The sequence below is a fragment of the Macrotis lagotis genome, chromosome 2, assembly GCF_037893015.1.
Source record: "Macrotis lagotis isolate mMagLag1 chromosome 2, bilby.v1.9.chrom.fasta, whole genome shotgun sequence".
In the NCBI taxonomy this organism is placed as follows: Eukaryota; Metazoa; Chordata; class Mammalia; order Peramelemorphia; family Peramelidae; genus Macrotis; species Macrotis lagotis.
Window position 1 is genome coordinate 295,464,815 of NC_133659.1, and position 9,202 is coordinate 295,474,016.

Consider the following 9,202-nt stretch of genomic DNA (forward strand, 5'->3'; position numbering starts at 1 on the left):
TTTAAGAATATCACTCTGGCAGCTTTGTGGAGTATGACAGGAATGCTTTAAGACAGAAAGATTATTGAGGAGACTATTGAAATTGAATCGGGGCAGCAAGGTGGTGCAGTGGATAGAGCACGGGCCTTAGAGTCAGGAGTACCTGAGTTCAAATTTGACCTTAGACACTTAATAATTACCTAGCTGTGTGACCTTTGGCAAGTCACTTCACCGCATTGCCTTGCAAAGACCTAAAAAAAAAAAATTGGATAGATACAATGAGGCTCTAAATTAGATTAGTTGTCATTTGAGTGGAAGGAAGGGGATGGATACAAGAGAGAGAATTCATTACTTAACAACTGATTTAATATGTGAAGTGAGGGAAAGAAATAATGACTTGAGTGAATGAAAGAATGATGATGCCCTCAATAAAACAGGAACATTTTGAACAGGAGTAGGTTTGGAGGAAGGTAATGAATTTTATTTTTGACATATTGAGTTTTAGATACCTACAGGTCATTCAGTTAGAAATGTCTAATTTGCAATTGTTAATTTCTTATGGGACTTCAAGGAAGAGAACCCAGAGCTGGGAAGATAAAGACTAATTAGAGAGACACAGAATAGAGAGATAGAGATAATAGATATTATAGAGATAGATGATATACATAGATTGATGATAGAAAGATAATATAGATACAGATGGATAGATATATATAGGTAGATAGATAGATAGATTGATAGATCATTATTAATTGCTGGGCCAAGTATTAAAGTAAATACTGGAAATACAAATTCAAGCAGAAAAGAAGTTCTCCTCTCAAGGCACAGTCATGGAGGAAGACAATATATAAAGGGGAAGGGTGGGAGGAAGGATTCTAGTAACAATTGTGAGAAAGGTACAGAAAAAGACAATGCAGCCCAATATCAGGGAGGAAAAGTCTGAGGAAACAGGGTTGGAGTCAAAGTTATTGTGATAGGTGGATGCTTGGAATTCATCTGAATAAAGATAATAATTGAGCTTTTGGTGGCTGATAACATCACTGAGAGATGATCTCATCTTCTGACACTATATTGTGGCAAAGGTAGTTTCTGCCATCCCTAGAATGTCCTCATTCTTCATTGCCACCTGTATGAGCCTGAAATTCAAAGACCACATCCTACATGAAGATCTTTGGTGAGAAGGAACCACCCACTTCTTTTCATAGTTATTTCACTTAGCTATATAACAGGAAACAAGATTTTTCTTCCATGGAGCCTAATCTTACCTTAGAGGTGACTAAATGGTGCAACGGATAGAGTTCTGAGCTGTAAATCAGAAAGATCTGAGTTCAAATTCAGCTTCACAAACAAGTTGTGTGACCCTGAGAAAGTCACTTTACCTCTGACTACTTTTCCTCAATTGTAAAATGAGGCACTCTCCTCCCAGAATTGTGATGATCAAATGAAATAATATTTGTAAAGCACTTAGCCTTGTGCCTTATATCTTATCTCTACCTCCTTACAGTCTCTGCCCATGATCCTAGATTTTCATTTTGAGGTCAAACAAAACCAGTTTGATATGATTACCCTAATAATACTTGTAGATGACTTTCTTTTCTTTTTTTGAAGGCAGTGAGATTAAGTGATATGCCTAAGGTCACACAGCTGAGCAATTATTAAGTGTCTGAGGCTGAATTTGAACTCAGGTCCTCCTTACTCCAGGGCCAGTGCTTTATCCACTGTACCACCTAGCTGCCCCTTGGATGATTTTTACATATATCCTACCAATTCTTCTGTTCTCTTCACTTAAATATATAGAAAATACCTAGTTCCTTCAAATGAACTTTATCTGGGTTCATCCTCAATTGATTCACCATCCTTGTCACCCTCCTCTGGAGAGTCTTCAGTATAGTCAATACCTTTCCAAATGTATGAAAGTTGGGTCTGAACACAAGACTCAAAAGAAAATGAATAACAAATTGTAAGTCTTCCAGCTACAGGCAGCACCCCTATTTTTAATAAAATATGGCAACTTCATCACTTATTAGCACCTTTACGAGAGAATAGATGGAGAAGCAATATGGTACAATGAAAAGGACCTTGGTGACTGAAGATAAAAAAAGAGTTTGCTTGTGTTCTATTAATATTTGTCCAACTCTGGGCAAGTTATTTATTTTTGCAGACCTCATTCAACTTCCTTGTAAAGCAAAGGAATTTCAACAAGAAATTTCTATTGTTAACTTCTAAATCAATTATTCAATAAGCATTAATTAAATGCCTATTTTATGTCAGACCCAATACCAGGTACTAGCAACACAAAGGAATAACAAATATTCTCTTTTAGAAATAAGTAGTCTCTTACATGTTAATAAAAATAAACAATCTCATAATCATCCATTCTGCTACTTTGTGGAAATTTTGAAAAAATATAATGTACATTTGAAGTTTGAAAAAATAATTTTAAGAAAGCATAAAAGAAATCTTATTTTACACTGAGGATATCATCAGGTTTGCAACTCCTTTCTCAAAGATGATGCAGACTGAAAATTAAGTGTTCTCAGAAGGACTTGAATAAATAAGAAGCGTCATGGTAGAGAGGATTAGCTAGGGTGACTTAGAGTTAAGATAACCTGGTTTCCAATTCTAAACTAGATACTTAGTGGTTGTATGACCCTGGGCAAGTCACTTAACACTTATAAGCTTCACTTTCCTCATCTGCAAAGTGAGATGGTAGAACTGTATCAGATAAGGTCTTTTTGTCACTGATCCTATGAAATGTAGAGGCAGTAAATTATAGATTATTATGGAGATCAAGTCTATTACCATTGTTTAGATTCTGTTGAAACCTCTTCACGACAGACAAAATTCTACTCCCAGAGATTTTCAGCTATGTCTTTAGTTTTATATATACATATATATATATATATATATATATACTTTATATGCATATAAATGATGTATATACAGTATATGCATGTGAACATTTATATAAATACATATACATATATTATATGTATGTTATGGTCTTTCTTATGTTCCCATGAGAAGGTTTAATGAGGTTTGTAGATTAATTATACATTGTAATTTCTAAACCCTAAATTTTTCATTAACATGGATAGTTGAGAGTTTATTATAATTTCAATTCATAATTTTTTTTAGTTTTTGCAAGGCAATGGGGTTAAGTGACTTACTCAAGGTCACATAGCTAGGTAATTATTAAGTGTCTGAGATCAAATTTGAACTTAGATCCTCCTGACTCTAGGGCCTGTGCTCTAACCTCTGCGCCACCTAGCTGCCCCTCAGTTCATAATTTTTGAAAGAGACAAAGCTAAGAATAATGAAGCATATTATCTTAGATTAGGGTTTCTTTTTAAAAATTATAAGATCCTCATAAAGTTGCTGAAAAACCTATATGTTCAGTGAGTAAATTCTGCTTTTCACTCTATAGATTTATATTTTTGGTAATGCATTTATATCAGTAAACTGGTGTCTAAAAAGGCATGAAAAGTACTTCATGGAGCACTCAAAGAACATTGACTCAGTTTATGTGTGTGGTTCATGTGTAGTAGAATAAAAGATTGTGACTTTACTGAAAATATTTTGTTATAGTTCCTTTTCCTTCACCTATGCACAATTGTTTGTGTGTGTGTGTGTTTGTGTGTGTGTGTGTGTGTGTGTGTGTGTACACCTATGAAAGTAACTTAATCCCTTCTTACCCGGTCAGTTCTTTAAGCATTGGAGTAGGTATTGCATTTTATGTTTCCAGAGGGAACTGACCATTGGGAAGAAGCAAAAAAAAAAAAGAAACCAAACCAATAAATGCAGAGAGTCATTGAGAAATATGTGGAAGTGGGAAAGGAGAATCAGTTTTTGTGGGGATGATAAGTGTGAGTTCAACCATGCTGCTCATTATAAATTTCTTAGAAAATATAAATGTGATTTTATAAATATATGCACATATACATGCACACACACATATATCATGTATGCGTGGGCATGTATATGTTTCTATGTGTGTGTGTGTGTGTGTGAGAGAGAGAGAGAGAGACAGAGAGAGACAGAGAGAGAGAGAGAGAGAGAGAGAGAGAGAGAGAGAGAGACTGGACCTGTGATTATAGACCATCTGCCTAACTGAGGCTAATTGCTAAGAGACAGACAGACAGAGATGAGAGATAGAGACAGTGTCTTTCTACATTCTCCAATGAGTATTTGTAGGCAAAGGGAAAGGATCCTTTGAGAATGGGAGCTCTTTGAGATGTGGGTTTGTCTTGCTTTTCCATTTGTGTCCATAGTGTTTGGTACATACAGTCCATTGAACAGAATTAGAGCTTAATAAATTTTTTTCATTTATTCATTCAGCAAACATTTTTAAACATAGACTATACACTGAAGATGCAAAGACAAAATGAAATAGTTTCTTTGTACAAGTGCAAGTGAGATGGAAGAATAGTAAGAGTCAAAGATGACTCCCATGTTTTAAGCCTGAAGTAACTGAAAAGATGATTATGTGATAAAGAGAAAAGGAAAGGTAGAAATTAGGATAGATTTGGAAAGAATTTGATAGATTCAGTTTTGGATAGTTCAATATTTTCAATTTCAATGTTCAAATTCAATTATTTCAATTAACAGGACATTCAGATGAAAGTGTAAAAATGTGGGGCTGAAGTGCAAAGGTGAGATTGGGGTTAGGTATACTCTAGGAATCATATGTAAAGAACTGATCACTGAAGTCATAGCAATTGGTAGAGTCATCAGCAAAGAGCAGAGAGAAGGAAAACAAAACCTTTGAGGTTCTAGCGTTGAAGGAAAATCAATTCTTGGAGATGAAGGGATAGTGTAACTAGAAAAAAGAGACAAGAGGAGCAAGCAGACATATGAGAGCTTAATAAATACCATTGATTGACTTGGAGAAACAACAGGAGGTAGCAGTAACATGGAGCAAAAAGAAATAGTCTTAAAACGTATGCATAAAAGAGAGAGATCAGGATTTATAAAAGAGCTGTTCTTGGTAATCTTAAAGAGCTATTTCAATAATAGTGCATTTAAAAGTCAAATTGCATGGGGCTGAGGAGTGGAAACAGGATGTATAGATTACTAGAAATTTAGCAGTGAAAAAGAAAAGATGGCTAGGCTAGTTGTTCAAGGGAAAAAAATCAAGGAAAATATTTTTGGGGGAAATGAGTCTATTTGTAGGCAGAGGGAAAGGGTCCAGTTAAAGGGAGATGGAAGAGGTAAAAGCGGAGGGTAGAAAAATGAAGAGAAGCATGAGAGGGAAGGGAAAGAAAGAGAGAAGGAAATGGGGAAAAGGAGAAAGGAGAAGTCAGAGCCAGAGCCAAAGAGAGAAAAAGAGGCGAGAGAGAGAGAGAAACACACACAGAGAGACGGGCAGAGAGACAGAGAGACAGACAGAGAGACAGAGAGACAGAGAGACAGAGAGATAGAGACAGTGTATTTCCACATTATAACCTGTGTGGTCTTAAACAAGTCACTGACTTTTCTGGATCTCAGTTTCCAGAAGGGGTTTTATACCTTTGTTATCCTTACCAGCTCTAAATCTTTAATCTTATCAGAGAACTTCAGAGATGATTCAACCCATCCACCCAATTATGTAGGTAAGGAAACTGAGCTCCCAAGAGGTAGGTTGACCCATCTTTCTTCCACATAAACAAGAATCAGAGAACATATCTCTAGGTCTACTTTACTTAGGCTGAGAACATTCCTTAGGCATTCTCTCATCTCTCTCATTTCACACTCTCCAAGTTTACAGCCTGTCCTCCTTTCCTATATTTCTTTTTTTCCTCAGAGGAGAAAATAATCTTCCTCTTTGCCAAGGCCAACCTCCATTTTCTGTATACTTCTTCCCATTTCTGCCTATCACCTCCAGTCCCTGACTCCTTCAATCCTTTCTCCATCTCTCTGACTCTCTGTGACTCTGTCTGTCTCTGTCTCTGTCTCTCTCAATCTCTCTCTCTCTCTCTCTCTCTCTCTCTCTCTCTCTCTCTCTCTCTCTCTCCAAATCCATTGTGTCCAATTACCATTTAGCCAGTAAAATCCATAAGCATTTATTATCTACCTATTCTGTCAGGTTCAATAGTTCCAAAGGCACATTACTGATAGTCCAAACTAATCAGGAAATTTATAGATGGATTCTCTAGGGTCACATAGTCTGTGTCTAAGGCAGAACTAAAACCCAGATCTTCCTGAGTTCTATTGTACTATATTACCGCCTTTCTGTAAGTCTAAAGGAATCTAAAGCACTAATATGTGATATATGGTCAAGAAAGAGACAGGGATGGTTGGTGTCAGAGCATATTTTGGCAGTGTTGGAATAACATTGCCCTGTCAGAACAATCTAGTCTACTGCTGTGCCTAGAATCTTGGGGAGTGGCTGATCTCTGCTACAGTGTCGGTTCCTTGATACAAAGAGTAATTACAATGCTGGTCATGACTTAATTTAGAGTTGAAATAAAAATGGTTAAATGAAAACAGAGTAGCTTAGTTCTCCATAGAACATCGAATTTATATGAGAATATTTTAACTCTATCAATTAGATTAATATTTCATATATTCATTAAATGAAGACAATACATATTATTTTATATATTATATAACTAGAATGTTATTTTGTTTACTGCATAAAAGAATAAATTATTATAGCTATCATATATATTTATTATATATTTATATTGTATGGTATACATGAATATAATGTTACATATTTGTTTGTTAATATAAATGAAACCTTAATTAGATTAATAATCACATATATTTAAAAGGTTCCAAACTTCAAATAAAATAAAACGAGGTCCCAGTTTGACTGAAAATTTATGTGAATTTCCCTATCATAAAACCTAATAATTCAGATGAAAAGGAAATGATACTCTCATTCTTTTTTTTTTTAATAGCAAGATAGAGTACAGTGGAAACCATGTTAGTTTGACTTGTGGACTAAATTTTTGGAGTTTGATTCTTACTGACCCTGAGCAAGGTCTTTAAACCTCCTTGAGCCTCAGTTTTCCCATCTAGAAAATAGAAATAATGATAATAGCAATGGTTCCTGTCCCACAAGGATGTAAGAGATAATAGTAAAACACTTTTTTTTGCAAGTCAATGGGCTTAAGTGGCTTTCTCAAGGCCACACAGCTAGGTAATTATTAAGTGTCTGAGGTTAGATTTAAACTCAGGTACTTAGGGCCAGTGCTCTATCCACTGGGCCACCTAGCCACCTCAATAAATCACTTTTTAAAAATTTCAAACTCAAGGGGCGGCTAGGTGGCATAGTGGATAAAGCACTGGCCTTGGAGTCAGGAGTACCTGGGTTCAAATCTGGTCTCAGACACTTAATAATGACCTAGCTGTGTGGCCTTGGGCAAGCCACTTAACCCCATTTGCCTTGCAAAAAAAACCTAAAAAAATTTCAAACTCAGTCTAAAGGTTAGCTATTATCAGGACAAAAGTAATAGGCAAGTTAGAAGCTTATTTTTTTTCCTTTTTCCTGATGATGGAATCAAAGACTGGCATGTGGCTCCATTCAAAGTTTTGAGTTTCTCCTTCCCCAAACTAGCTGGACCAATCTGAGTTTTCCACATCTTTCAGGATGATGTGTCTGCTTTCCATCAGGTGCTAATATACTCTCCTCTACTCCTTCCACATTATTATTCTTTTCCATGTCAGTGGATTCTTTTTTTTTTTCTTTTTACATTAACTCCTACTCATTCTTCCTGGCTGGCTGCTTTCCCATCTCCATGGAGACCTTTCCTTAATTAACCCAACAAAGGGAGAGGGGCAGCAATGGCCCAAACAAAGTAGGCAGCAGCTGAAGGAACAGGAGCTGAGGTGAGTGGGCAGCTTAGGAAAGGAAGGAGACATCCAGGCTATGGATGAAACAACCAAGGTGAAGTCCTGAAGGAAACAAAGAGGGGAGCCTCAATGGTTTTACACCCTAGTACCACCTCTCCCTCTCTCACCCCAACTTGTGACAACAGAGCAGGGACTGAGTGGGGATCCCTTAGAAAAAGAGGGAAGTTGGGCTCAACTGCACAGCTGGGAAATTAGGAGGAAGGTGCTGAGGGTGTGTAGGTAAATCAAAGTGGGATCAAGAACCAGCTACTTGGGCTGATGAGACTTCCAGGTCTTCCACACCTTCACTGTCTTCTCAAGTCCCTTTCCCTCTTTCTATCCCCAAAGAAGAATGAGAATGGAGAGTGGATCTGTGAATATACATGTGTTCATGTGTAAGGAACCCCAGGAGGAAAAATTGGTAATACGGGTCAGCATCCTCTCTGCAAATTAGTATAGTGTTTCTTAGAGTGCTGAAAGACCAAGGGATTTGTTCACTTGTAGCCGGAATGCATCATAGGCAGAACTTGAATCCAGGTCTTTTTGACTGAAGCCAGCTCTCTATCCCCTTTACTCCAGTGCCTCTTATATCTCCAAATGTACATATATACATATGGACTTACACACATGTGCACCTACATACAAATACACATACAGATACATACACACATATGCATTCTTGTTTCTGACAAGTTTGTTCTGGCTCAATAGCCATAACACTGTGCTCTCTTCCTTGTTGTGTTCACCAGACTCTTTGTTTCTTTAAGAGGAGTATGCCTCTATCGTTTGGAAATGTGGATTCAGAATTGGATTCATATGGAATGTTCACGTCTAATGTGACTGTAAAAAGACTTTTCCTAGGAAAGGTGATCTTGGAGTCAGACATCTAATGATCACATACATTTAGGAAAGTCCCAACCTCTAGGTGGCCCAAATAGCTAACACTATCCATCAGAGGTAAGACGCCCATCTGAAGATCAGCATTCAGTGGAGGGAGTTTTCCACAGCTATGAAATCCAAGATCTATACTCTCCTCATTGACTCTCTGAGGCAGGAGACACAAAGATGGTCTTGGAGTCAAGGAAAACAGGGTTCCCTTTCTATCTCTGACAAATACTGTCTCTCCCTAGGTGAATCCCTTTAGGCCCTCCTCTGGGCAACCCAGATTAGAAATAAAAGAATAGACATTCATATCTCTTGGTGGAAGGTTTTTTTCCCTGCCCCTTTGATTTCATACACTAATGATATCAGAAATTTGGACTAAAAATATTTTAAAAGGTGATATTCCAGCACAAAAATCTCCCCCTCCCCCCCCCACACAGTGGGGTGCAATGGAAAGAAGGCGAGATTCTAACTCAGAGGAATTAAGTCTAAAGCCCATCTTTGCAACTTATTACCTAAGTAA